Below are 27,159 nucleotides of genomic sequence, written 5' to 3'. Positions count from 1 at the left end.
AGATGTCCTTCAATTCTATGAAGCTGTCCTGCTCCGCGACTGGAAATCCAACCCCAACATAAAATAGATACATGGCCACTGCGATTGCAAGCAGCCACATATCCATGGTCATATCGGGTGCCTCTCGGACGATACACAAAACGGCGTCCCTCCTTTGATGTTGTGAATATGGATTCATCTGAGAAAACTACGTTTTCCCAATTGAGACCCACATTCGCCTGTGCAAACGCGAGACGGTAAATTTTGTGGTCGTCTGAGAGTTTTTCCTTCACGGCAGCAACACGGCCACGTAACCCAGCATGACGAAGCCTTCGCAGAGCTGTATGCTTTCTACCAGGAAAGAGAGAAACTTCCCTTAGCTGTCTAGACGTCCTTAGTGGGTCTAACCGGGCTTCGTTTACTAATCTCGCATCTTGGGCTTCGGTTGACACATGCTGACGACCAGGAGATCGTAAATTATCAGTCTGACCTGTAGCACCATATTTCCGAATCCATCGCCTTCCTGTAGAGGCCGGGACACCTACTCGCCTGCTAGCTGCAGTTGCAGAATAACCTTCCAACTCCCATAAAGTAATTACTGCTGTACGGCTATCCATAGTTACCAATGTTCTGAGCTGTGAGAAGGAAGCAATAGGTAAAAGCTAGTACCTGACGTGTGATTGGTTACTTGCACGACACGCCTATTGTGGGGAACAGCGTTGCCAGATCTAGCATAATGATGCTAGATCTAGCATAATTTGCATGTCTCTAGCATAATTTGCATGTCTCTAGCATCTAGCATCTTGCTTTTAGCATCCTGCCCAAATCTAGCACAATTTCAGCAAGTTTATCAGAAAGCCGTAAAACCTGGAGATGAGAAAGAAGTTGGTCGTGGGAAGAAAAAGAACGGCAGAAATGTATCCTCTTCCATTGATTCATACAGTCGGTAAACCATACAGGCAGTCTTATTTTCCGAAGTAAGTTCGAAACGTCTTTGGGATTTTATGTGGCTCCACCCAGGGTTTTCTAATCCTTTAACTCCGAGGCATGGGCGGAGCTATGGGGGCCATTCTCCCCCCAACTTTTTGACAACTTCACCATCTTTATTTCTGACTTCATGATCATATTTATTCCTGAAATGACAGCTCCGAGACCGACCAAAAATCTGCCCCCTCCCCCCAGCAGACGATTCCCAACTCCCCTTATGCTGCGAAGTAATTTTCTTTCAAAATATGTAAACAAAAACTTTGCATTCATTTATACGATATATACGCCATTGAGTCTGGCAACGACTGCATTAATTTAGCTGAGTTAAAATTTTGGTGCGTGAAGTATTGCATTCTTGCTCTCTGTGTATTTTAAGTTACGTTATCGTATCTCAACTTCGCTTTTTTAAACTCCTGAATTAGTAATTATGAGGATCTAGCATAATTTGACCGAATCTAGCATAAGTTCGATCAGGTTTTGGAATAATTCCGAGCTGTGAGTCTGGCAACGCTGGTGGGGAACGACTTGGTCAACGACTCGCGAAAGAAACCTGAAAATGGTGTGCCGTAATAATAATATCAAAAACAGTTTTTATAAAGGAATATTAATACATACGAAAAGCTGTTTAAAGAATGAATTGTTATACTGACTTTACACGTATAAAAACATATACCATATACCAAACAGATTGAGCGATATGATGATAGCTGTTTTGAGACAAATTCTTTCGAAGTCCAACTTCGGGTATCTTCGGAAAACAGTAAACTAAAGCTGCTGGTTCGAACCTCCAAAGCGAACCTTAGTAATCGGGAAACGATGTACAGATATGTTTTTCCTTCTGTTAAATATAATAAGACATGTTGAAATGGTATTAAGTGTAGAAAAAAGTAACATTGAAATACTTAATGATACAATATTTCGAGACTATGTATTCACACTCTCGTTTCGTCATTGTGATTTCCATACGGAAAAGAGCATTTACGTATGAGCTCAGTTATATTTCAGAAGCAGCTTCCGAAAAGCGGTAATGTTAGCTCAGTGGTACACCACCGAGCGTTTAAATCGTGAGTTCGATACCCGTTCAGGTGAAATTCTTTTATGATATTCTACTTTCCTCAATGCATGAAAATTATGTAAAATAGTTACATTACAATTCATCAGTTGTATATATCAGTTGAATATATATATTCATATCATCAGTTGTATATATCAGTTGAATATATATATTCATATCATTTCACGACATAAGTAATTCTTATCTTTAAAATATAACATCTGAGGTATTGACAGAACGTCGGTGTGTTATGTGTGAATATTGAATACAAATTTAAAAAATCGTGTAATAGCAAAAAATAAGTTATGTAATGTATTTATTTGCAGCTATTTTCATCGCAGATAACTTCTCAATATTCGCATTACAGCATTTAGGTAGAGCATATCGAAAATCGGATCGTGGTCCAAGACAAAAAACTAGCTAGCCCCAAACTGTCACGTAAGAAATTTGCGAATCGCAAAAGTAAAGTGAAGAGATTGAGAGCGGTAATTCCTTAATCGCTCTCTCTCAACTCTCTCTTATCTGCATTTATACACATAAAAGTGTATGTATGTATGTTCCAACTTAACTCATGTATGCCTAGGGCAGGGTTTCTCAACCTGGGAGTCGCGGCCCCTAGGGGATCGCGAAGATAGGCGGAAGAGATAAATATAGTTAGAATCTAATACCAGAAATTATTTTTAAATATTATTTTTAATTTTGTTCTGATAGGCATACTTTTGTTTTTTATACACACTGTAAAGAACAATAAAAAATAAGTCTACTGAACATTTTCAAAGGGTGTAGAATTCGTGTTACTATTCGGTTCAAAGTCTTGTCGTCGCGAATTCTGTCGAGAACTTTGAAGCTTAAAATATACAAAACGATAATCATGCCTGTTGTTCTGTATGGTTGCGAAACATGGTCGCTTACTTTGAGGGAAGAACATAGACTGAAAGTATTTGAGAACAAGATCCTTAGACGAATATTCGGACCCAAGAGGAACGGGAATGGGGAATGGCGGAAACTTCATAACGAGGAACTACATAATTTATACGGTTTACCCAACATTGTTAGGGTCGTCAAGTCTAGAAGGCTTAGGTGGGCAGGTCATGTAGCTAGAATGGAAGAAAGTAGAAACGCTTTCAAAATCTTGACTGGAAGACCAATCGGAAAACGACCATTAGGAAGACCTAGGCGCAGATGGGAGGACAATATTAAGATGGATTTCCCTGAAATACGAATACAAAGTAGAAACTGGATCCAATTGGCTAAGGATAGAAGTCAGTGTAGAGCTTTTGTGAACGCGGCATTGAACCTCCGGGTTCCATAGGCCATAGAGTTAGTTAGTTAGTAGAGTTGTTTAAAAATGAATTTAAATCAAAGAGGTATGATATAAAACTAACGAGAACTGTATATGGAAATACTAGAAAAATACACATGCAACAAAACCTGCACATTGAAATACAATTAAAATTAAAACCTAATGAAACACCTAAGCATGGTGTAATTCCACTAGTTCAGCAATGTCCAGTTCAATCTTCATGACGAACATTATCAAGCCATTTTCAACTGATAAGCGATTTCTTATCTTTGTTTTAATGTTTACCATAAAAAACACACTTTCGCACAAGTACGATATAGCAAATGGAATTATTACTTTTAAAGCAGCAATCCCCAGACCAGGATATTCTTCTCTCCTCATCAGGCAGAACTTGTCCAAGTCTTCGTTACAAAAAAACAGTTGCAAAGACTTGTCGCATGATCATTCTATTATTTGGTCAAGAAGTTGTGGGCTTAGATCGGATACGTTAATGGCCTCTTCAATGAAGGAGTTTAACATCCATCTTGAACCAGCACCTTCGTCGTTGGGAATATAGATATTACAGTTACTGTATCCACTGTCAGTGCCGGGCGCCGAAAAAAGGGGCCACACATTTCGGAGGAAGTGTGTTACTCATGTTAGGAAAGTGCATGTGCACATGTGTAAAATAGAAGGAAAAACGTAATAAAATGTGCTCAAAATTAAGGAAAGGTAGGGTTTATTTTGAAAATGTTATTGAGCTTCGTGCCAACCATGGTGGCGCTTCGTAGCTAGTCTGTCGACGTCACTCATATATACGGTGACATCGTACTATACTCTCGCCCCGGGCGCTGATTTTCCATGGCACTGTTCACTATAAACAAAAAAATGGATTCTACTATTATAGAAATAGGTATGTTAAAAATCCCACACAAGCTTATTATAAAACAAATTATAAAAGGGTCGCTGGCAAGAGCGTGTGATAAAAGGGGATCGTGATAGGAATTAGATTGAGAACCACTGGCCTAGAGTAATTTTAACCACATTTCTTATAGTTTCGAAAAGAGTGCTGTCGGGTTACCTATGGTGAATGGGAGGGGGATACATATAAAAGATTGGTAGAAAATGATCGATATTAGATTCATAGTTTTCGGGGTCGCTTAGATAAATAGTGAGACTTTCAATTTCGCTTAACTCCGATTAAGCTCTCATTAGTAGGGATGGGCACGAACGACTTTTCTTTGAAACTCGACTCGACTCGAAACAGACATCTTTGAGGTCTACTCTTGGACTCGGCGCGAAAAATATCTTCCAACTCGACTCGGATTAGAGTCAAGTCGAACCAAAACGAGCCAAATCCTGTGTGTAGTCCTACCTAGACAATACATAGACAATAATTATTCTATCATCAATTATACTACTATTACTACAAATAATAATAATAATAATAATAATAATAATAATAATAATAATAATAATAATAATAATTATTATTATTATTATTATTATTATTATTATTATTATTATTATTATTATTATTATTATTATTATTATTATTATTATTATTATGACAACACCGTGTACAAACATGAACAATAGATGGTTAGTAAAGGAATACTAAAAGCTAGTTGACTGCCGACGTCGGTAGTCATGAAGTCTACAAGGCAAAGACATCGTTCATTACTCTAAGCTGTAAGCGTCGGTGGACTACAGATGGTCAACTATTGACCTCTCGCCAGAAATTGGTGGCCCCGCAGCGACGATCCGTGGTGGCCCAAGTTCCATTTTGAAAACTTTACCACCAGCAGCAGAGACGCGATGAAACGCCAACGAACCACAAAATTACTCTCCCAAAATATGTCAAAATGCCTATATGTGTGATTTGTTTATATTTAGGTGAATCAAAAAAACACAAAACAAATACCCGGGGTGGACGCAAACTATCAATATTACGATTACTAGGCACGTGTTCTCCTGACTTCCCCACGGAAACGATCATAAAAAGCTTGGTTGTTGAAGGATAAATCATTGACGTCTTAATTTAGCCAATCAGACAAACCCCTACATCTCGAGTTCTAGAAGGTGATACCGTGAACCGTTTCAGATTTATTGCTTCCTGGTGGAGTACTATCCATGAGCAAAATTTGAGCATAATAGCCGACATGCATCTTCGGTGCCTCTTATCTTTAGTACAATTTTAACCAGAGATGGTGTGGGTCAATGAAAATTTGATCCACGACCCACCATGACCCACTATCACCCACCACCCAAATGCCCCATTGGCCCACTCTGACCCATCAACCATCGTGATCCACTCTGACCCACCACCAACTATGAACCACTCTGAACCATTGCGACCAACTCCGAGCCACCAAAACCCATCGACATCAACTCTGACCGATGGCCCACGTCCTCCCCTCCATTGACTAAAGAGGTTACACTTGTAATAAAACAAGACTGTGAAATTATCACTTATCGGAGTTTGAATTTCTACCGTCAATGGCTCAAGCACCTCTCTGTTACAATACTGGTGTGTCTGACCTTTACGATATGTAATGGCAGTGTTTCTCATCTTCCAAATTAAAATGAATTTAAATTTATCATATATAATTATTTCTTTGTTGCCTTACAGATACATTTCAGTAGAAAATAGGGTGAAATTTGAAAGTTTCAAATCAAGGAAAAGTAGACCAACGTAAAAAAAAAAAAAAAAAAAAAGAGAGAGAGAGAGAGAGAAACTAATTTTCTATATAATTAAGCATGCCGTACTAATTGAAAATGCCCATGTAATTAAGTTTAGAATACAAATTTTATGGCCATTTTTCTCTAACTTTATGGCTTGATTGCCTTATGCTCGAAACGCTCCATACATTAAACACCAGCTTCAGCAATTATAAATAGAAAGCAGTGGGTATAAAATTAAAAAGAACTTTAGTTTGCATTACTCAATTTTTTTCTCAACTAATATCAATCGTTTTCGATTATTTTTACAAATCAACCCACTACCAATTTCCAATATATAGAAAATGCACCCCCGTCCCCCCGCTCATAAAAGATAATTTTAAAAAATGCCAGGACATATTTTCTTTATTTTTAATAAAGAGTTATATGTTGAATTTCAGCTCTCAGTTGAACGGCTTGTAAGATACTAAATTTTTCGCAAAAATTCGGACTTCTACTCCCCCTAAGGATATGAATTATAATGAAAGTGACACGCGTATGGTAACTTCCCAGTTGGGAATGGAGCCTGATTATATACCAAATGTCAATTCATTTGACTTTGCAAATTGACCGTGATGATTACGCAGACATAGTTACTTTCAATTTTTTATGATACATGTCCTTATTTCATATGTTACAGATAATTCAAAAATATTTTTTCAAGCAGTTAGCTCCTTTAGAATCTCACAGGCTGCATCCCAAAATCCAACTCCTACTATCCTATGACAATCCAAAAGTGACTGAACTTTTTTTATTAGGAACAAATGACAAAAGAAAAATGGAGATCTTGAAAGTAAAATGTAGAAAAGCTCGGTGCCCCCAATAACTACATATTTCTCCACCCCTTCATCCCGAACTTAAAAATAAAACTTAATTCGAATATGGTTAATTAGTGAATTTATTACAGTTAAATTCCACTCACTACATGCTACAGCTACAACTATGTAACAAAAAATAACAACTGTGAAACATGTTCTGAATTACTATTAGATTTCTTACGCTATTATTAAACATATTAGAATAGTAAAAGAGGATTGTTCGTGAAATAGTATATTTGCTCTTGATTTATAACTTTTTCATGCGGAAAAAATTAAAATATTATTCAAGTTTTAAACTTTGCACTCTGCAAATATGTTGCCCTCTAGGCAATGGGACTAATGTGAAATGTGGACTAATGTGGACTAATGGGAAATGCTGCACTGTTAGCGGCGCTGAAAACTTACGATTCGATTCTAATATCGAATGGTTTCGATATCTTTATGTCGCTACGTAACCACCCTGGGTGCTAATGGAAGCTTAATTGGACTTGAATTGAAAGTAGAACTATTCACCTAAGCGACCACGAAACTATAGATTCGATACTAATATCGACCCGTTTCTAGCATTTTTTATATGTATCCCGACAGTACTCTTTTTCCAGACTGTAAGAAATATAGTTAAAATTGCTCTAGATATATCAGAATTATGTTGAAATACACACATAAATCCACTTTTATATTCTGTATAAATAGAGAGCGAGCGAGCGAGAGAGGGCGACTCAAGGCATCACCACCTCCACATTGCAAAAGCATATATCAGGAATTGAATTGAAAATCTATGTAAAGACTTTCTGCTGTGGCATGCTTCATAAGGACAACTCCAGTCTGCTCACGTGACCTTTGGGGTTCATGAATTTTTTTTGCGAGCGTTCCGACTTTGGATTCTCTGTTTATACCTTCTGTTTATGCATCGAATAACTTTTCAAGAACATAAATGACATTCTGTATTATGAATGTTGAGAATTACCCTCTATATGACAAATAGCTGATAATAAATACACTACATGATTTATTTATTGCTATTGAACGAGTTTCTTAACTTGTATTTACATCCTCATATATAATACCGACCTACTGTGAAAATCATCTCAGATGTTATATTTTAAACATAATAATTACTATGTTCTGCAATGATTATGTTATATATACACAACTTATGTATTTTAATGTAATTATTTTATATAATTTTTCATGCATTGCGGAAAATATAATTTTAAAAAAAGGATTACCCTAGACGGGATTCGACCCCTCAACCTTATGATTTGAAATCCGACAGCTTACCAATGAGCTAACACAACCTTCTAGCGATGTATAACGGATCTCAAGATAATTATGACATTCATATCCATTACAAACGCCGTTTCTGTTCTACTTTGACTTTTATTTTAGTACTCAGGCGATAATTATGTTCTATTTCTTAACTTTGAGCATTCTTTTACATATGGAAAGATTCTTTAACGTATTTAAATGTTCCATTACGTATGGAGAGCTAAATGACAAACAAGCATGTGCTGACATTGAAAAAAAAAAAGTTTCGAAATATTGTATCATTAAGTATTTCAATCAATGTTGCTTTTTTAAACACTTGGTAACAAGTCTTATTATATTTAAAAGAAGAAAAACACATCTGCAAACTTTTTCCCGATTGCAAAGGCTGGCTTGGAGGTTCGAACCTGGCTTACTTTTTCCCGAAGATACCCGAAGCTGGACTTAGAAAATTATTGCCTCAAAACACCAATAAAGAATGCGCTCAACCTTTTTGAGACAAGGTGTACCTTTAAGTGGATTTCGAAAACATAAAATGTTATTTTAAGGAATTACTCCGTCTCCTTTGGCCTAGGCGGCATAATGTGGGACGTTAAACTGAATGAATGATGACAAAGGGACCTATATTTCCCCTGCAATTTTTAACTTTTAAGTACGCCAATGTAGTGCTAATAATTTATACACTACCATTACACTGCCAGTCCTAAGCCTGGATAAAGTGTGAAGGGCAGTTGACATTGCGCCTCGAGGTTGTAGCCTACTTAGTACAACCTACTAGTAGACAGCATATAATTTATCGTGACATTTTATAAATGTCAATATCGCATGTTATAAATTCATGTGGATATTCTAACCAGCAGTATTTTGCCTAGGATGTGCTAACACACTGAAAAATCTCTTGAAGAAACATCCAAATTTAAGGCGCCAACATCTGGAAATCTCCCCCCCCCCTAAAAAAAAGACTGTTTTAAAATGTTAAATTACACTCGAATATTAATCTAGCAAACAGTAGGAAATATTTTTCATACTACTACTACTACTACTACTACTACTACTACTACTACTACTACTACTACTACTACTATTATTATTATTATTATTATTATTATTATTATTATTATTATTATTATTATTATTATTATTATTATTATTATTATTATTATTATTATTATTATTATTATTAGCATCGCCGATTTCCTTCTGAATCGGTCTTATTGTTTTTAGTTTAATGTTCCATGATTATGCTTTGAGGCAGTGGTATAGAGAGGGAGGCTCACCCAGCTCGATCCCCCCTCCCCGTTAGTGCCGTAATATCGAATATGATTTTGTATTATTATTTGTGATTCCGATGTTTTGACTTTTTAAAAAATATAATTTATCATCACAAAATGTATTTTAAAGTCATGTTCAAAAGAATAACTTCTTCATTATTGATTGATTTTAAACTCAAGGAAATTGTGGCAAATTTGAGGCATCAGAAATAATATACTACAATGCACATATTGCTTTTTTTATTTATTTTATTTTATTTTTTTTTCTTTACGAAAGTTACCATTGAAGAGACTTTCAAGTGCCAGCGGAATGACCTTCCTAGGATTATCCCCATTCTTCACTAATTTAAATCGCAAGCAATATTTATGTTCAAAAGCGAATACTTTTCACGAAAGTTATCGCGGAAATAACTTTCAGAATATCGGGAGAATAAGGGGGCCTTGATCTATTTTAACTACATGCATTGGGATGTTTGTTAAGCTATAAACAAACTATACTCTTTATTATGACAAAATCTAGCAATTTTGGCGAACGTCTTTACAGAAAATTATTTTCTTATTATATTATTTAAAATATGGAAATCCCAAAGTTTGGGGTATTTGTTCCCGTTTACCCTACTATTTTCAATCGCAAAAAGTGAGGATTGTTTGAATGCGATAAAGAAGATAACTGTACACATATTTTAATAAAATCGAATAATTTATTCGGTAGGCTTCACTGGAAAATTATTTTGCATGAGCATGTTCAAAGGTGCAACATCGGGTAGAATTTACTCCTTTTACCTCACGTAAACTTGATGTATTGCAATCCCAAACAGTCACTCTTTAGTTCAAAGAATCACTCTGTATATACATATGTAAGATGCAAAAATATATTGATCAAAAAAGTCTTAGTGGAAAGGGCAATATAAAGCAGGATGGTTTTATCAGATAATAGTTGTACAAATAGTTGACTTCTCCTCCAATCAGACACTTTAATTTGTTTGCCTTAAGGTAAACGAACTAAAGTGTCTGATTGGAGGACAAATTTCTCGTCATGTAAGGGCTATAAAATGTTAAAATCCCTCGAAGAATTCCAATAATTTCAGAAACACAATTCAATATAAAGCAATATAAAGTAGACAGTAAACAGTAAAAATGATAGTAGACAGTAAAAGTACGTTCTAAACAAAATTTGAACTTCAAACTAATACACTCATTTATCCTCAAAGTTGAGTTTTTAATAAATCCTACGGTCTACTTCAGTTTGAACTTAAAACTAATACGCTCATTTATCTTCAAAGTTGAGTTTTTAATAAATCCTACGGCCTACTACAACGAATCTTTCTTTACACCTAACATTCCCCACACCGAATTTTCTGTACACCGAATTTTCCTACACCGAAATTTCCTACACCGAATTTTCCTGCTCCCGTTTTTGATAAAACTGATTCACATTCGAGAAGATAGTCTAGAAAGATGTCACTCGCAAGAGTTAACTACTACTCCTGAATCTTATAAAAGCCTTAAGTTTCAAGTCTTGTCTCTTATCATTACTAGGAAGTTAATAATAAGATTATGTGCGATGTACTTCGTATTACTTAGTATACTCTCGAAATCAAATTTATTAGTGATATCTCCTTATTCTGTTAAACTTTTTTACCTTAAGACAGAAGGTTGCAATGCTGATTTCAGGAAAAAGAGAAAATTCATTCAACCATGAAACACCAGTTGTTGAGAGATGTGAAGTACGATAATGGCTTGCTGAGACTAGAAACCTGACTAAATATTGAGAGTGTATTTGAAGATCATGCAGATGATAACACGTCCCGTTCAGGGGACGTTCACCCCTAACTTGTTTTGTGATCCAACTCGAGACCTCACATAGCAAAGATCAGTGTAGTAGCTCCCACCACAAGGTTCAGGACGTTCGTGTTATAAAGTGTCAATTAAACACGGAGATGTGAAACGCTAATAAAGGTTTTCATCAATTTCAAACAAAATACGTATGTAAATTGTAGTAATAATTTACTCTATTTGTTAAGATAATGAACGTTATATTCTGTTTTTAAAATTACAGTCAAAGCAGAATGTATTGAATAATGAGAAATTGTAAAGTTTCAATTTCGGTACGATTAAATACATTCGTGCTGCTATGTGTTGCGTTATCCGTTAGGAGGTATTGAATAATTCTGATTCAAAGGAAGGAAATAAACTGCTGTATAGTAGTGGAGTTAATTTAATAAAGTTTAATTGTATAGGCAGTTCTGAAGCTATATGAGACAAAGTCTATTGCTGAAAGTGAAATATGGGTTCTATTAGGGTTTTAGGGTGATATACCCATTGAACCTGGAATACGCGCATGGAAAGCATTAGCACTAGCAAATTAGCTATGAAGAGGTACACCACACCATAATTCTAAGTCAAAATGAAAGAAAAAATAACCGGAAACGACAGACTGTACGAGAATAATACTTTCACTATTTTAATTTCACACTATTTATTTCGAGACTTTCGAGACTTTCGAGACGAGACCGAGATTTGGTACTCGAGACCGAGACCGAGATCGAGACAAGCATCTGTTGACCGAGACGAGACCGAGACCGAGACGGTGATTTTTTACTCGAGACGAGACCGAGACCGTTATTTATCAACCGAGACGAGACCGAGACTGTACAAAGTCTCGTCTCGTCTCGTCTCGTCTCGATACCATCCCTAAAAGTAGGTATATAGTCCCTTACTTTTAAACATTGCTTTTTATGTATTTTTTATTGTTATCCATCAGGTAGACTTAGTTTCTTTATTATTTGTTCTTAATGTCTCTTTACTTATATCTTAAGCTCGGAACAGCCGAAGCAAATAAACCTATAAGCTAGAATGTTATACTTGATCAATGCAGGGGTGTATACCTACTTTTGGGCCACCCTATATTGTCGAATTCCGCGTCGTGTACGAGTGACAGGGGTGCCAACTTGGAATCGACAGTCTAATCCTGATAATTGGGACGAAACAGAAAGATGTGCACAAACTGTCTGCTGCGCAATACCATTTGACTGATGTTCATAACCACATTTAACTAGTTTTCATGTCAGAAATTACTTCCTGCAGTATGTGCATATCTTATATATAGCACTTAGTCTATTTCTAATATCAGTCATCTGTAAATTCATCAGGGTAAATCTCCGTTCGTATTCTGTCGTGGAAATTGATAATACTACTACCCGACGTAGAAATTTCTGCAACTCCTCATCGACAATTTGCCTGTTAGACTTAAGTCTAATAACGATTTTTTCGATCAGTTTTGAAATACTCAGCAAGAAGTATCACTTCTTTATCACCATACATCTTTTCCATATCGACCATGTCAGTTGGCAATGTCGACTCATAGAGAACAGAAACTTCATCTACCACACCTTCGATAGGGAATCTTGCGCATAACTTATCAATTAAACTGATAAACTGATGATTTCTTACTTGTTTATAAATTTAATTTTTGTAATTACACATGAAGGTTTGATGTCATTACCATGTTCCCTTCCCCCTAGAAAGCAAAAGGGAACGATGTTCCGGGGAAGTGTTCAGAGGTGCCTGGGAATTTCCCACCTTCTTCCCCTTCAATTACCACACTTGTCTGTCATGGGCCAAATTACGAAGAATTTCAATTAAATTATCATAGTATAATTATTTCCTTGTTGAATTACAGATACTTTTCAGTGGAAAAAAGGATGAAATTTGAAAGTCCCAAATCAAGGTAAGTAGACCAACGAAAAAGAAAAAAAAATTTCCATCTAGTTATGTGTACAATCCAAACTTAAAATTTCCGTGTAATTAAGCTTACAGTACAAATTTTATGTCTATTTTTCTCACAACTTTATGGGTTGATTGCCCTGTGCTGTAAGCGCTCCACTTAATTAACATAGCGCTTCTTCAATTATTATAGTAGAAAACAATGGATATATGAAGCGAAGCACTGTATTTTTTGTTTCTGCAATTTTCTTAACTAATATCGATCGTTTTCGATCATTTTTACAAACCAACTCACTACTAATTTTCCATATATAGAAAGTGCTTCCCCTTCCCCCATAAAGGAGAATTTTCAAAGTGCTAGGACCCATTCTGTTTATTTTCAATAAAGAGTTAATATACTGAATTTCAGCTCCGTAAGTTTAACGGTTTGCGAGATACTCATTTTTTCCCTAAAGTTCGGATCCTCACTATCTCCTTAGGATATGTATTATAATGAAAGCAATATAACATCCCAGTTTGGATTAAGACCTAACTATATACCAAAAATCATTTCTTTTGACTTTGCAATTTGGTCGTGATGATCAGCCACACATAGTTACATTCAATTTTTTATATAATAATTTATATATTACAGTGATTCAAAAAAAAATTTCAGTATTTAGCTCCTCTAAAAACTCACAGGCCTCGAAAGCCAAGTAATAGTATAAGTCCTATTGCTATTATTACAATTACAAATATCAATATCCAAAAAGGCCTGAAGTTCTTTTTTTCACTTAGATATACTCACCTCAGGTAAGTAGACAGAAACAAATGGAAAAGGAAGGGAAATCAAGGTCTTGAAAGTGAAACGCAGACAAATTCACCAGTCTTCAGAAGATACTGTCTACAATGCAGTGAGCAGAGTCGGTAAGTCAGACTGAGTCGGTGGGTCGCAGTGGGTCATGGTGGGTGGTGGGTCGCAGTGGGTCTTGGTGGGTGGAGGGTCACAGTGGGTCACGGTGGGTGGTGTGTCACTGTGAGTCACATGCTATTGAGGGTTGTTAATGGTAGGCTATATTGATTTATGGAATGTAAACAAGATTATTAGAGCTGTTGTTGAGAAATAGCAAATTTTGAGTTTTATCCCCTAGTAACTACGTCTACTTGTACGTGAATCGGGAAGAGCGAACGAACGGATGAACAAGAGGATAGAAATACATGAATAACATTTTTCGGAATAGGGTCCATGAAACTTATAAATTCATTGATTTCTCGAACTCGATTTATTTTCGTGAATTTCATACTTTCTTTCCTATCAACGCACGAAAGTAAAAACACAGAGAAATTAATTACAAAGGGTAACTCTACTAAAATTGATTTTGTAAACGGTAAGTGTCATTTTCCGGTGTGAAATTGTTATAGATTTCCAAACTCGGCAAACCCAACACTAAAACTGGTCGTAATGGATCTAGAGCTTCCAGTTGTGATACAAGAACAAGCTCAGAGTTAAACTTATTCTTAGGACGTTGAAGGAATCTCGAAAAAGTAATTTCTTGCGGATATTTTTGGATCCGGATCTGAAATTTCGGATCTTGGATCCGGATCCGAAAAACCGGATATTGAATACGGATCCGAAATTTCGGATCTTGGATCCGGATTCGAAACCGTGTCAGAAAATTTGGGTGTTCCGAATCAGCAAAATTTTCGAAATTATTGACAGATTTTCATTCCTATGCTTAAAATAAGATTTTAAGACATTTTTGGTATCTGATCGTGTGATAGCCTAGCGTTCTCTTCATTCTGTTGATATTTGGTTTTCGTGCCTTAATATGTCACAATTACTCCAAATTTGATTGAGTAAAACTGTCGACTTAGGTGAGAGCAATCTCATTGTCAGATTCGATTCTAGTGGAAATAATTGACCGAAAAGGTAGTAAATCTTTTTTAAAGCGGTCGTCCTGATGGAAATAGGTAGCCATTCTATGGCCTTACTCTATCACCATTCTATGGTATGACCTTACTCAATCACCATAACGTCTCATCATCAGAATAGTAACTCTTTCGGCTAAATTCATTGTGCCTAATAGAATGCAATTGAAGAAACTATTCAGAGGTGGACACCAATAATTACGTAAATACACACTAAAATTCTTCTAAATCTTTATTCTTAATCTGTGCCTGTCTGCACTCTATTCTCTTTACCAATCATACACCACAATTATATTAATCTTGTTTTAATACATCAATTTTGCAGAACATATTTATGACCTGTAACACACATCCACCTTGTTGGTACAGGGGCACCTACTTGCAAAACAATAGTTCGGTTCCCTGTTGCCCATAGGATCTAAGCATTATCATTTTCCTACCAGTCGGATGATTTGGCGTGTTCGGTCTCATTACCCTTCACCAGCATCCCTTAAGGAACTGGAGCATGTTTTGGAGGAACAATGGTACAAAATTACACACACCCCGATTCAGGAGCTGTATACGTCCATTCCACGTCGGATCCAAGCTGTTTTGGACGCAAAAGGAAACCCCACACCATACTAGGTATGATTTTCACACTTTTGCAAACGTTTTAGATTTTTTTGTCCAACCCCTTTATATTCATTTTTTGTTTGTTTGTTTTAACAGCTACTCTAGGGAGCTCCATTTCCAGAATTTTTACTTTCCGGAATCCGGAAAGTTAAATCGAAAAAATTCTGGAATTGGGAAAAAATCCGGATTTTCTCAATATCCGGAATTTTTACGAAATCCGATCTTTTTCCGAATTCCGGAATTTTTCCAAATATCGGATTTTTTTGAATTCCGGAAAGTAAAATATCCGATTTCGGAAAACAAATTATCCGGATTCCGGAAAATTTTGGCCATCCCTAATTTTTATGAAAAAGAATTAAAACGTGTTTCAACGTTTTTTGATACTTTTCGTAGAAGGTAAGAAAAAGTCCGGGAAGAAGAAAAGAGTCGGAGTTGCAATTGTTAAAATAAGATGATCATATGTCGAAAACCCTTACGATTACCAACCGTAAGGGTTTTTCGTAATACGACCATTAGAGCTACGAAAACTAGTTCTTAGACGTGTAATTTAAAATAATTGTGTTTCAGTCTTTTTAAAATATTTTTTTCTTAGAAGGGAAGGAAAATACTGTAAGAAAAAAGGAAGTTGTAGTTGTTAAAATAACATTGTCATACGAGAATGCTCGTATCTCAAAATCCCTTAAGAGTAGAGACATGCTAATTAAAGATGTGTTTCAGCATTTTTTGATGATTCACTTAGAAAACAAGAGAAAGTGAGTGAGGTTAGCAATTGTTATAAGATGCTCATATCTCGAAATGTCTTAGGGTTAGAGATATGAGAAATGCGAGACCGTAGGCCGAGCAAATGTTGAGATCTGGGGGTGAAGTTCAAAGTTAGCCTGAAACTATTGTTAGGCCTATATATAACATCGGAGCTTCCTCGTAGATAAACGGTTAGCGTAGGCGCTATTGGCGTGGGAAACTCGCGTTCGCTTCCCGGCCGGAGCTCATGTGGTTCCGTCCCACGTTAAATTATGGGACCACATCTCATACTATAGCCTCGCTGCTGAACGGGACGCTAAATTCAAAATCAAATCAACCGAAGTAATGATACCGATCAAAGTTTACGGAATCTTTTTTTTATTATTATTATTATTTAAAGATAAAATCCGAGGATGAACACGGTGAGTAACCTAATTTTAAGATTTAATCTAACCGTTAAATGTAGAAACAGGCTTATACAAAATATACGATATTAGAGGGAAAATTTTACAAGGCGTGGAAACTCGCTTATTTTACTTTCAGTGCTTGTTATATACGCTATAATATTTAACATATTATTTACCTAATTGTTTTTTATCTTTTTTTTTTTTTTTTTTTAGTTTCATTCAATAGAAATGCTTAAAATAAACACAAGCACTTTTTACTCAAATGTTTGCAATCCGAAAATTAATACATCGTCATTTTCGCTTTGTATTTAGATCCTTAGTCCGTGTTGTTTAGAAAAGAAAATGCCTATCACCATGGCAACGAGAGGGATGTGACGTCACACTATTTCAATTCATCATGTAAAATTAAAAAAAAAAAAAGTAGCTGTATTGATGGTATCAATGATTGTAAATGCGTGACCTTGGCATTCAAGTTAAAGTGGTAGCCTAATTTTCATGGGAACTCAAATGTTTTCATGGAGATGTGGCAACTATGCATGCACTATACAGCTGGCTGAATGAGGGAGGGAACGTAAACTTCTCTCCTTCGCTAGAGTGGTTTAACTTTGTTCCTACTGGAAAGCTCCCTCAAAGTAGTACCTCGAGCTTACGGGAGACGAGTTCTAGTGCAGTCGATTTTCTTTGGTAGTAACCAAGCAAAGAGTATAGTACTGTCCTTCGTTATGACGTAATGTTATTGCACGAGGGACCTCCAGCGCTCTCTTCCTTTTCACTCACGGCTCACCATTTGTGTATGTTGTGTTCTGGTGGAACCATCGTCTTAGCTGTTGAGCGATCGCAACGCTTCGCCTGTTCATGCAAGATGTTCTATTGTGTTTTCAAAGAGTTCTGTCGCTCAAAAACACCTGTGTTTGTGTTCACGCGTGTCTTACTTGCTCTGTGCAGTTCTCGCTTTCGTTGTTTTGTGTGATCAGTTGACTGTTTCTATTGCAGCTCGGTACATAGCATTCGCATATTGTGGATGTAAACAATTCTTTTAAAATTCATAGGTAAGTAACTATTTCCGTAATTCCTGCTATCAGCTTCTTTATTCAGAAGCATTAAATACAATAGTTTTCTGAACTTGACAGCTTATCAACAATACCTTTAAAATTACGTATGCTTCCATTCAGTTTTCCTTTTTAGATGTAGTCCTTGGTATGCATGAAGCGTACACTAACGCCGGATTTAGTCAATGCCTCTAACTTCTAAATTCATTTGTTTATATAAACACATTTGTGATAAACATGCCGAAATGATGATGCGTCTGGGTGGTTACCTGAATTCCACAGTAGTTTTGTTACTCTCCCAGATCCAATGATTTATGTGCACCTACCTAGCACTCAGTTTTTTATTTTATTTTATTAAATCGTCTCTGTTATTTATGAAAAACATCCCAGGAGTAAAATAACAGTTGTGAATTTTTAAAAGAAAAATTACTGAAATATTTGTTTATAAAATATGAACAAAATTGCTTGAGTCGCTTTTTAGACAGTCATAAGAAAAAAAGAAGAACTTTATTTTCTAGAAATTTATTAGATATTTTCTAGAAAAATGACGTATAACATATTAAGGGTTGTTAATGGTAGGCTATATTGATTTATGGAATGTAAACAAGATTATTAGAGCTGTTGTTGAGAAATAGCAAATTTTGAGTTTTATCCCCTAGTAACTACGTCTACTTGTACGTGAATCGGGAAGAGCGAACGAACGGATGAACAAGAGGATAGAAATACATGAATAACATTTTTCGGAATAGGGTCCATGAAACTTATAAATTCATTGATTTCTCGAACTCGATTATTTTCGTGAATTTCATACTTTCTTTCCTATCAACGCACGAAAGTAAAAACACAGAGAAATTAATTACAAAGGGTAACTCTACTAAAATTGATTTTGTAAACGGTAAGTGTCATTTTCCGGTGTGAAATTGTTATAGATTTCCAAACTCGGCAAACCCAACACTAAAACTGGTCGTAATGGATCTAGAGCTTCCAGTTGTGATACAAGAACAAGCTCAGAGTTAAACTTATTCTTAGGACGTTGAAGGAATCTCGAAAAAGTAATTTCTTGCGGATATTTTTGGATCCGGATCTGAAATTTCGGATCTTGGATCCGGATCCGAAAAACCGGATATTGAATACGGATCCGAAATTTCGGATCTTGGATCCGGATTCGAAACCGTGTCAGAAAATTTGGGTGTTCCGAATCAGCAAAATTTTCGAAATTATTGACAGATTTTCATTCCTATGCTTAAAATAAGATTTTAAGACACTTTTGGTATCTGATCGTGTGATAGCCTAGCGTTCTCTTCATTCTGTTGATATTTGGTTTTCGTGCCTTAATATGTCACAATTACTCCAAATTTGATTGAGTAAAACTGTCGACTTAGGTGAGAGCAATCTCATTGTCAGATTCGATTCTAGTGGAAATAATTGACCGAAAAGGTAGTAAATCTTTTTTAAAGCGGTCGTCCTGATGGAAATTTGTCCTTTGTTTTCTGTAACAATAGTCAAATGCTGGGATGAAACCTTAGTCTCAAGCCCAAGCTTCATTAGGCTCAGGCTACTTACTTTTCTAATTATTTCTGAGTTATTGTAGTCACTGAATGAGGCCATTTCCTAGTCGTGATGGACTAGGCCATTGCTAATAGAACAGCCCATAAAATATAGATCAAATCAAATTAAGGAGCAACTTCCTTTTCTTGCTCTTGATGAGCTTTTTTTCTTTCTTTAAAAATACGTTTCTCTGTGACCGTACCACTCCAGTTAGAATTAAGAATTGTAGTAGAGATGAAGTTCTAAATGGCAATTAATGTATCAAAATCAATGTATTAATGTACTGTATGTGTATACAAAATACCATATGGAGCCTCGAGCAGTAAGTAACACGTATCTTTGTAATTAGTAATTCACTACTATTAACTCTGCATAGGTTGTATAAGGAGCATATTAATACAATGTATATGAACATATTAATACAACAGGAGTATATGAACATATTAATACAATAATTGTAATTCCCACTTAATTTTCTTCTCGCCCTTTTTCTTCCCTTCTGGGCCACATATAAAAAAAAAAAAAAAAACGTTGAAATACGTATCTAATTATTTTAAGTGAGAAGTCCAAATACCAAATTCCATGTTTCTAACTCTTTAAGTTTCGGAGATATAGGCATATTATTATACTAATTGTAATAATTGCAATTACCACCCGTTCTTTTACTTTCTACATCTTCCCTGCCCCTTCTAATTCAAATATCAAAAAGCACTTAAACAAGTATCAAATTATTTTCAATGAGAAACCCAAATACCAAATTTGAAGTATCTAACGTCAAGAATCATCAATATTTTCCACCCCATTTCCCCCCTTCCTCGTCGAATTTCCCAAGTTCTGGGTCTCAATCTAAGGCATAAAATATTCAAAACAGGAGTTCGAATCTGAACGTAGAAATTTCGGGTGTGGATCCAGGGACCGAATATCCGGATCCGGATCCAATATTCGAAACTTCGGATCCGGATCCAAGATCCGAAATTTCGGATCCGGATCCGAGATCCGGATCTTATAGGATCCGGATATCCGGATCCGTCTGGCCATCCCTAGGTGGAATATACCTTTTCCGCCGACATATCACCAAAGCATATTTATTAATACTACCATTAAGTTGTATATTCCACCAACAGCGTCTCGCGTGCCACAGGTTGAGCATCCCTGCACTAGAGGTATAAGATCGGAAATGGAACATATTCTTCGGACGCTTAATCGATTGCAGAAAACTGGTCCTTACTATCTCCTACCGTTCTTGTTCTATGGAAATCTATAGTGAAACAGCATCCGGCTATAGTAGAGAGATGTGAGTGGAGATGGTATATTTTCTTGAGACGCTGAATTGATTCGAGAGAAAGCTTGTCTTATCTCTTGTTGTTCTTGTTCTATAGCGATCAACGCTGAAATCAGAAGTGGTTAACTTCTATTATTTCCAGTTTGAATAGAGGTTATACATGAGATGGAACCTATTCTTTGGATGCTGAATCGATTCCAGAAGATTGCTTGTCACTATCTCTTATCGTTTTGTTTTATGAAAATGAATTTTTGAAACCGAAAGTAACAATGGATTTCTGCCATTTCCGATTTCAGTAAAGAGATGTGATGAAGATATATCTTTTCTTAAAATATCTACAGCTTCGTCTCTTGTAGAGGCAGGGGCGGATCCAGGACCAGCTTCTGGGGGAGGGGGTTGTCATACTGCTACTTAAAGCTACTTTTAAGACCTTAAAACTCTGGGATGATTTTTATTTGTATATATAAAAATAAGAAAGTTTCCTCTTCGGGGGGATCCGTCACTGTGTAGAGGTGCGTATAAGGATGATTCGAAGAACCGTTTTTCGCTGTTACTGTTTTTTTTTCTTTTTTTTTCCTTCTTCTTCTTATTGCAATAGATGTTGAAAGTAGAAATAGTTAATTTCTGCCACTTCCAGTTTGAATAGCAGGTTAACAGAGGAGATGAAACGTATTTTTCAAACACTGAATCGATTCCGAAAAAAACACTTCTCGATATTTATCGTTTCTTCTCTAATACGCACCTGTTGACAGACAGCACAGAGGCTGATATAAACACTGATACTTATGCATGATACAGCTTTGGCGCTGCTATCTTGCCTACTTATTGATGTTGCATTTTTAATAGCGAACAGTGTATAAATTGATGAACGTACGATTATTATTATTATTATTATTATTATTATTATTATTATTATTATTATTATTATTATTATTATTATTATTATTATTATTATTATTATTATTAAAAGTTTGAGAACCCATGCTGCATCTGAAATCGAGAAAGTTTCAGACAAAAACCACGTAGCGCTGACAAACGATCAGGAAGGGGTTCAGGAATTTACGAACCTCCAGGTAAACAAGATTCAGAACCAGTGATTTATAATCTGACCTGTATTACAAATGTACACTCATGTCCAAAATTATTGTCGCATAAATATGTTGTAGGAAAATAATTTGATAACGAATTCGCCCGGTATTTCTTATAATGTTAGTATGTGTATAATTGGCAAAGACATGTGGCAAATTTCATGTCAAAAGAGCAGTAAATAAGAACAATAAAACGAAAATAAAACTTTCTTGTCCGTTTAACAACATTTTGTTTTACTCACTCTAGTTTTCGTATTTATAATTCTTTTTCTATGAAGTTTACTATAAATATACATTTACCCAGGGGCGTAAATAAGGGCCCCGCAGACCACGCATTGCGGGGCCTCAAGCCATCAGGGACCGCCCAAATCGTGAAGTGGGAAGGGGCCTCACTCCACGCTATCTGCGGGAGGACCCCCAAGCCTTTAGTTACGCCACTACATTTACCGATTATACACATAGTATCAGTATTAAAAGTATCCTGCAAAATCATTATCAAATTATATTCTTACAAGAAGACAGTTATAGATATGCGACAGTCATTTTGGACATGGGTGTGCATATGTATATACATACAAAAAATTTCCAGTATAAAACACGTAGAGAATATTTCATTTTGATCAGACATATTATATATTTTCTTTACGACATTCCAATTATCCCGATTGGTTGTAATTGAAGCCTGTGAAGCACAAGCTGGTGAAAGGGAGTATGTTTAATAGAACTTCGAAATTTCCTTATTTACCTCGATAACTTCCTCAAGAATTATTTTATTTTGATGCAATATAGGGTATATTTTCTTTGGAGGGTTTCAAATCACCCTATTGCTTGGGGTTAAAATCTATTAGGAATGAAAGAGTAAATTTTCTTTCTCTCCGCATTTAAATAAATATGTCTTGCCTCCCACGATTTTTTTCGTAAAACGAATATGTACGAATTTGATTTCGTAGTAATATAGCATTTTTCGTTTGAGCTTTCCGAGTGACCCCTTTACGATGCAGTCAAAGTCGGTGAAGAGAAATGATAGTCCCCCTCTGAATTCAAGGTTCTACTATAATGTTCATGAATAAGAAATATTTGATTTTGGTAGAATATGATACTATATTCCCGATCGTTTCCAATGCTTGGGTTTAGAACCAGTTGAAAAAGAGAGACTGGATTTATTCCTTCTCTTGCGATTCAAAAAAATGCACCTCTGAAATTTCGTGTAGAGTCCCCGATTTTTATGAAATCTATTATATAAAAGAGAACGCACAAATCCTTTGTTAGCTCATCACGCTAATACGGCTGAACCAATTTCTTTCATTTTTGGGGGGTTATTAGGATTTGGACCCTAGATGGTTTTTATCATATCACTTTAATTTTTAATTACCAGTGTCTTGAGATAATTGACCATTCAAGTGTCCATAACGTACAAATCACTTTGTTAGTTCATCATAGGTATAAAAATAAACGTATTTATATGCAACCCGCATGACCGTGTCACTCGGCGGGTTAACATAAATGACAGGCGCTATAATGTTAACATTTACTGCAATTTGAAAGCGAAAAAGTAAAAATTATCTAAGTAACAAAGTTTATTGCGTTCCGGGGTGACCGCAGCGAAGCGGGGTGAACGCTGCTAGTCTAGTTATATTGGTAAAGGATACGAAGGTGAAAATATCCAAATAATAATACCATTACTAATCTTCCAGAGCAACTTAGCATGTCATGTCCTTGTAAGCAATAATGGCTTTTCGAAATTGTTTCCTCTCCCATTCCCATTCCACCAATTATTTTACAATCATTACCTTTCATTAATTCTCCATCTTCTTTAGCCTAAAGAGTGTAATCGTGAGGCATTAAAGATTGCCAGTGCAAAGTGTCAGTGCCAAGACATACAGTTTAAAGTAGGATCTGAATCCTGTACTGCGTTTGTTGCTCTTCAACCGGAAATGGAACCCGGCACTTTGTGCTCCAAAGGCATCTGGTTTAGCCATTAGACTAAGGAAGAAAGCAATAGAAACCTACAGTAGAAGAAATAGGAGCTGAGCGAGAAAGTACAGTGGCCTGTAAATTTAAATTAGCTTTAAATAATTAGAATGTCAGCTCTGGTGCATTTGTTTATAAACATTTAAACGACACACTTCCAGTGGTAAACTTAGTCTTTATTAATTCTTTCATTCGTGTCTTCATTGATGTCAGCGTAAATATTGTTTTCCGTCAGATATGAGAAGCACATGGGTGGATTTAGTACTATATGATGTAAATCATAATCTTAAAACTTGTTCTGGATACTAATAAAGTGAAATTCCTCCAATACTTCGTTACTCAGTCTAAATAAGACATAGGGCTACGAGTTCTTGCTACAGACGAAATTCTTACCGTGAATTCTTTTCTTATCGTTTACATTCCTTTGAACTTTACTTTCTAGTCCAAGTAACCTGGGCCTTGCTATCCAGATTCTGTCGGGTCTTCTAACATAATTTTCCTTTTCCTGCTTCCACGGAATGTAACGGTATGTTTTGGTGGAAATCATTATTTTTAATTCAATTAGAATTGGTTTCCTTTTAAATGATGTATAACTTTTGCCTGTTTGCCTTGTCGTATAAAACTCATAAGCTTCACTTCTAACAGTGATACAGGTTTCATTTCGGCAAAGAGCTCTTATGCTTCATAAAAAACATATTTACATAGTATTTTCTAGTGATAATTAACATAATTTCTAGCTTTCTTTGTTACTAAAAAGTTCATGTTATAAAGACCCTATTCTAGTTTTCACTGGCAATATCTCTTATTATTGCATCCGTATCCATTTCATTGAGTATGTCATTTTCAATGACGATCAAAATTAGTCCATTTAACCGTTCCTGAGATATAGTTGATCTCAAGTAACTCTTTATTAATTTTAGCTGAACTTGTTTAATACACAACAAATGACAGCAGTATGTGCCTTAATCGATATTTAATTTTCCTTCCATCAAGTGGCGGAACTTCAAAATCAGGTCTTCACCGCAAAAGTTCTTTCCAGAGCCCCTTAGGTCAACAGAACAATTCAGTCCTTTCATGTCGCTTTCCAACATAGACGTTCGAAATCAGGCAATGAGTGAACACAACGTAAGCACAAGCAGTGGCGCACCCAAGATTTCCCTTTTGGGTCCGATGACCAAAGTCATATACAAAATACAAAATTGTTTAGAGTACCCTACAAAACGCAAATAATTTTGTGTATTTGCCCCCTGAAATTAAAATATCGCTCCATCTAAATTTAACACGAGAGAATGGATTGATAATGATGGTTGCACTGTTATAATAAACGAGCATATGCATACGCTGCAGTGATTGACAGTGAGATTTCTTGAAATAATGTGTTACTTATAATCGTAATGACCGTTCGATTACATTTTGTATTTCGATTACAGTTACCCTATCGAGTTATATACGCATATACTGCGTGAAAACTAATTGTATTCAAACATTTTGAAATACATTAAATTGAACTCACAAGTCAGACCTGTAACCGAAGAGGCCGTATGAACTCATAAGCACTTTAATTTAACAATTAATTTACTGCAATCAAGTAAAATAAATTTGCAGTTTCAAAAGTTTGTCGACTTGCAAACACTTCGTTAACAGTAACTGGTATTGACAACTCCCTCACCTCAACATTAGTATGATTACCACTTTCGAAATTTTGTCCAGAAGTCGAAAGAAACTTTTTAGAGCCTTCGCTTGCCTCTCATCTTCTTTCAAGTCTCGTAACTTTCTTTTCCGATAGAAAGCTCACATTTTTTTTTTTTTTTTATCGTTGGCCATTATTATTACAAAGCACTATTGAAACATGAAAAACAAAATACTGTTGAAAAGTGAAAACACATATCATCATTTAAAAAACAAAACGAAAATGATGATGACAAATGGACTAATAGACTTTAACAAAGTAAGCATTAAGCAGTGCACAACGATTGTAAGCCACGGATGTTAGAAACTTACCGGTAAGTTATAATTTCCCTCATAAATCATTCCATTTGTACAGCCCGTCTTTTCTTAATATTCGCCCCCCCCCTCCATGGACCAATGGACAACAAAAACCTAGTCGTTTGAATTTCGATAATGTGCATTTCATTTACACTGTTTCTCAACCCTTAACTGTGGTTATTGAACCGAAACACCATGCGAGGACACTGTTTATGACAGTCCCCCTTGAAGACATTTCTTTCTACTGTAATGATGTCACCCAATCCATAAGCAACACGTGCAGTTGACTTCCTTTTGTTCGTTGATCCATTCCCATTTCAAAGACATATGTGGCAATGATATTCTGTAGCGAGGTAGCGGAAGGGTTGTTGGGAGAAGAATTAAGACTCTGTTACATTTGTATTTTGAGCATATGGTGGGATTGTGAAAAGAATGCAGCTCTCTCTAGTCGTAGGGCCGTAGTACTTTATAGATATAAAATCCATTGAAAAGGAAAATTTCCCTACATTTTATCTCATATTCGTAAAATCTCCCTTTTTCCTCTTTTTAAAAAAATATTTCGTAAATCTCTCTCCGCCACAGGAAATTTTCCTCAAACTAGCATCACTTGTGAGTGCTGCATTGGCGCCATTGATGTACGACTCCATTTTAATTGTAATGGGGTATTTTACAGCCAATTACGCAAAGTATCGACTTGATTGTACTTTTGATGCATTTTATCTGTATCTCAGTCTGTACAATATTTATTTGAAGCTATTTGTAAAAATTTTCATCATAACATATTTTCTAATAAATATTCACATTTAAAACACAAAATTCATTTTCCAGGTTGGCGCCCTCTTCAACTAGCGCCTCCTGCAAACTCATAGTTCACAGGATTCAAGATCCGGCCCTGAACAAGAATTACAATTACGAACATAATTCAAGTTAATGAGAAACATGACCAGACCTCATCTTTGAAACTACTACAAGTGAAAGCTAATAGGCTAAACAAAACGCACTCTTATGAAACAAATTCAGAAACAAGGGTGCATTAAGTAAAATATTCATTAAAATGAAATCATTATTTGGAATTGTAGAAATCACAGATATATGTATTAATGTCTTGCTCCTAAAGACAGTATTCTTTATTAGTATAATATTTAAATGCGGTTATAGGCTGAACAAGATTGGCTAACTGCTAATAGACGCTACTAGGCTAAATAAATTTGTAAAACACTTTGTGAATGACACAGAAAAAAATTGCAGCCAATGATGAAGGATCAGATATCTAAAATAGGGTTACTGATTATAGAATAATGAAGTAGGCTACTAATGGCCTAAATTGATAGGTTAAATATAGCAAACTATTCTAATTAAAGCTAATAACGCTTATTACGAAGACGATCTATTTCCAAAAGCAATTTCATGAACTATTACTTACTTTTCAATTTAAAAAAAACTATTTAAAATTTTTTGATAAT

The 27,159-nt window shown here is 35.6% G+C and overlaps 1 protein-coding gene across 2 annotated transcripts in view; it reads left to right on the top strand.

Moving 5' to 3' along the window:
• The first annotated feature begins 17,369 nt into the window (after window positions 1-17,369).
• LOC145662721 (inverted formin-2-like) overlaps window positions 17,370-27,159 on the top strand; it is a 435,970-nt gene continuing 426,180 nt past the window's right edge. For both annotated transcript variants that reach the window (XM_081728580.1, XM_081728579.1), the window contains exon 1: window positions 17,370-17,821. The gene's annotated coding sequence lies outside the window, so the exon portion shown is untranslated. The remainder of the gene's footprint in view (window positions 17,822-27,159) is intronic.

This window comes from Thermobia domestica, chromosome 10 (genome assembly GCF_964235325.1).
Source record: "Thermobia domestica chromosome 10, izTheDome1.hap1.1, whole genome shotgun sequence".
Lineage (NCBI taxonomy): Eukaryota > Metazoa > Arthropoda > Insecta > Zygentoma > Lepismatidae > Thermobia > Thermobia domestica.
The sequence above is the reverse complement of the archived record's forward strand: the minus strand, read 5'-3'. Positions and strand labels throughout refer to the sequence as shown.